Raw genomic sequence first — 4,552 nt, forward strand, 5'->3', positions numbered from 1 at the left:
AATGTATATTTCAATTTAAATCAATCAATATATTTTTATATCCAATTATACAATTTTTTATAGATTTAGTTTAATGTTTCTTTTCAGAATTTGGATTTTATTTGTTTCAACCCTCGTCTGGACTTGTACTGGAGCAGGTTTACCTAAAATATTATCAATTAAAATTATTCAATGGAAATTTATATCAAAATAATATTTGATTGATAATTTGTCTATTTTTTGCTGTTGGTTTTTCGTTGGTAGTGTTGAACAGCTGATCAAATCTTTGGGCGTTTAATTAGGGATTTTTTTTATATTTTTTGTTACAGTTCGGTTTTTGTCTTTCGATTTTGTGATTCTTTTAAGTTTATGTTGTCCCCCAGGGGAACATGTTCTTACGTGTTTACGGTTCTTAGCGAACCCGGGGTCCCTAGCTATTCTTTTATTGTTTGTAGGTAGGTATTGTTGAACAGCTGATCAACACTCTTAGCGTTATATTAGGGAATCGTTTATAGTATTTGTTTCATGTCTGTTTTTGTTCTTCGGCTTTTTTTTTGTGATTTGTTTTAGGTTTTTGTTTGATAGATTGTTGTTTATGGGTTATTGGATATATTTGTTTTCCTTTTTTATGTCAGGTATTTTTGGTTTTTTATGTTGTGTTTAATTGTATTGATTTTTATTTTTATTTTTAGAACTTGGATTTAATTTTTGCTTTATATTTAACCAAGGATTTTTTTGGAGCCAGGTAACTACTTTAATTTTTTTTTTTTTCATTAATTTCATTAAATATTTACTGGTATATAAATCATATTCATTTAATTTACATAAATTATCTTAATGTATTTAAATCATATGATTCAACTTAACAAATAATAATAATTTTTTAATCAATGACGTTCATATAAATATATTTCAATTTAAATTATTCAATCTAAATTTATTTCAAAATATTCAAATTGTAATTCATATTTATGTTTCTTCCAGAACATGAATTTTTTGTATTTCAACCTTTATCAGGATTCTTTCGGATGCCAGGTAAACCTTTAATAATTTTTTTTGCTTTTTATATCTTTAATATATAATAGAATAAAAATCAAATTAATTTAATTTACATAAAATATCATAAATTAATAATATTTAAATAAAATTTATATCATATGCTTCAAATTATCTCATATTAATAAACTCTTTATCAATAGCGTACTTAATTATAAAATATATTTTAATTTAAATTAAGCAATCTAATTTTATTTCAATTTATTCAAATCTTAATAAACATTTGTTTTTATGTTTCTTTTCAGAATTCAGATTTTTTGTGTTTCAACCTTCACCAAGATTCATTTTGAAGCCAGGTAACGCCATTCATTTATATTATTGAATTTTATACATAAATATTAGTGTTGTTTAATTCAAATTTATTTAACTTGCATAAATTATATTAAAACCATTAAAATATATGATTAAAATTAACTTATAATAACAAATTCATTAAAAGTAGAGTTGATATTTGTTTATTATAATTCACTTTAAATTAATCAATCTACTTTTATTTCAAAATATTCAAATTTTAATTCGTTTATTTTTATGTTTCTCTTCAGAACTTGGATTTCTATTTTGTTTCAACCATAATCAAGCTTGTATTGGGAGCTATGTAACAATTTTAATTTTTCTTTTTTAATCTTATATTTTAAATATTGAATAGTATTAAAATCAAAATTATTTAACTTATTTTCAATTTTTTAAAACCCTGAAATCATATGATAAAATTTAACTAATAATTTTAAACTTTTTATAAATGACATTCATCATTATAAAATTTAATTCACTTTTAATTAATCACTCTAATTTTACTTCAAAATATTCAAATTTTAATTCATTTATTTTTATGTTTATTTTCAGAACTTGGTTTTTTTTTTGTTTCAACCTTCTCCAGGATTCGTTCGGGAGTCAGGTAACGCCATTAATTTATATTATTGAATTTTATACTTTAAATATTAGTGTTGTTTAACTCAAATTTATTTAACTTACATAAATTATATTAAAACCATTAAAATATATGATTAAAATTAACTTATAATAACAAACTCATTAAAAGTAGAGTTGATATTTGTTTATTATAATTCACTTTAAATTAATCAATCTACTTTTATTTCAAAATATTCAAATTTTAATTCATTTATTTGTATGTTTCTTTTCAGAACTTGGATGTTTTTTTGTTTCAACCATAATCAAGCTTATATTGGGAGCCCGGTAACAATTTTAATTTTGTATTTAAAATATTGAATAGTATTAATATTAAAATTATTAAACTTAAATTTTATTTTAACCTTAGCCAAGTTTAATTCGGTTAACCTTTTTTAATTTTATACCTTTAATTTATAATGGATTAAAAATCAAATTAATTTAATTTACATAAAATATCATATAACATTTAAATCATATGATTCAATATAACTAATAATAATAAACTCTTAATCAATCGCGTTCATACGAGAATTTATGAAATATATTTCAATTTAAATTATTCAATCTAATTTTATTTCAAAATATTCAAATTTTAATTCATTTATCTTTATGTTTCTTTTCAGAACTTGGATTTTTGTGTATTTCAACCTTCCCCACACAGCAGATATATTTATTTAATGTTTATTAAATACTGTCTAAACATTAGTCGAACAGAAAAAAAATGTTTATAACTCATGCCAATAAATGTTATGCAAACCTTGATGATATATTTTTTATCTATTAATTTCCATGGATTGTCTGATCCATTTACCATATAGAAGTTCAAATATTGACTGTTATATAATGATTATAATATGAAAGTGATAAATTTTTTTTAAAACAATGAGTATCAGGTATAATATTATATATATTTATATATATATATATATAATGAAACTAATATAAAAAATTACAATCCATGTTAATTAATATCATAGATATTCTTGACCATTTTATGGCAATATGCTATGTAGTTTTAATAAATTTCCTACAAAGAGGTATACTGCCAATTTACTTTATCGGGAGTAATCATATATACTCATACGTAATATTGAGAAAAATAATATATTTTTTTGTGTTAAAATATATAACATATATTATATGTATCTTTTTCCTTGTATACAAAATATAATTATTTATTTATTAAACCGCAGTAACTATGGTCGTTGGCTGTAAGGGAGGAAACTGTAGGGGAGGAATAGTGAACTGTAAGTTGGAGACACATTTGTGTATGTGGGACATAGCTTTGTTGCTAAAGACCCAATGATCTCCCAGCACTTTTCAGTGACTATGGCCAGACACAACGCTACACATTGCTTATAATATACACTATATTATAATATATGATCGGGTAATCATAAAAATCTAAATCAATTAGAAATACTGTATTAAAATTAACTTTGTTTATTTTGTTGAACATAACAAGATTTACTAGAAAATAGAAAAAATTATTTAGTTGATTGTCTTTTGTAGGAGTCTTTTGATAGCAAATGGAGCTTGAACCAAATCATATTTTATGATTTCTTCTATTTCATCTTTGCATACATGTTTAAACTGTCCTTGTTTTTTTCATAGCATCTGCAATTTTAAGCCAATATTATATATTATATTTAATTAGACAAAAAAGTAAATAACAAAAATAGAAACCAGTCGTTGCCTGGATTACAGAATACCCAGAATATGTATTAGTAAATGTTAAATATTTTTAATAATAAATATTTATTATAAACAATATTATGTATTATATTGCAAATATTTTACATGCGTAAAAAACATGGAATCATAACAAATAAGTATATTCTTTCCAAATATAACACTACAAATGCTCAAAGAACAAAATTGAGTTTTCCTTTTTTTCCATTGTAAAAATAGTGTTGTAGCAACTCATCTGTACATAGTTTGCACATTATTTTGCACACCATTGCCTTGACATTTTCCCCACCTATATATGTAAGTTCCTTAACCTAGATATTAATTGTTTTGTTTTTTAGATGAATATATTATATTATAAGTTTTCTAATTACTACAAATTATAAATATTACCACACATGTTCTAAATTCATTATCACCAGCAATTTTATCTTCAAAAGTTTGTAAGTCTATAATTTTGTCTATTGGTAATGGACAGTCATTTAACTGATTGACGGGAAAATGTTCCTCAGAGGCCCGAAGCTGATCTTCCAATTGTAACTATAAAGACTAAATGATTCAAAATGACCAATTGATTGCTTTGAATTTGTTTTAATTCAATTTTTAGAAAAGCCATATTTTTATTCACATAATTTTGGAATTCCATATCCCCTGAATAAGAAAATAATAATGTATAGTAAATATTTTTATAAGACTGTAAACATTTATGAAATATTATTGTATATTATAACATTACCTGCAGGTTGTATAATATTAGAATTGAAGCTTGACAAACCTTCTACAACATTACTATTTTTAAACCATTTAGTTGGTTATCTAAATATAATAATAATTAGACATTGTTAAAAAATAATTAACAATTAATTAACACTATAAAGGGGGTATCACAGAGATATGACAAATATGATAATTTTTATTC

At 22.6% G+C, this 4,552-nt stretch overlaps 1 long non-coding RNA gene across 1 annotated transcript; it reads right to left on the bottom strand.

Moving 5' to 3' along the window:
* Positions 1-3,371: 3,371 nt before the first annotated feature.
* Positions 3,372-4,487, bottom strand: LOC112681194. The gene is made up of 4 exons (XR_003148378.1): positions 4,370-4,487; positions 4,027-4,284; positions 3,745-3,947; positions 3,372-3,561 (listed from the first exon to the last, which is right to left on the bottom strand). It is a non-coding gene; the product is annotated as an uncharacterized LOC112681194 (long non-coding RNA).
* Positions 4,488-4,552: the final 65 nt, after the last annotated feature.

This window comes from Sipha flava, unplaced genomic scaffold, assembly GCF_003268045.1.
Source record: "Sipha flava isolate LNK unplaced genomic scaffold, YSA_version1 18773_pilon_pilon, whole genome shotgun sequence".
In the NCBI taxonomy this organism is placed as follows: Eukaryota; Metazoa; Arthropoda; class Insecta; order Hemiptera; family Aphididae; genus Sipha; species Sipha flava.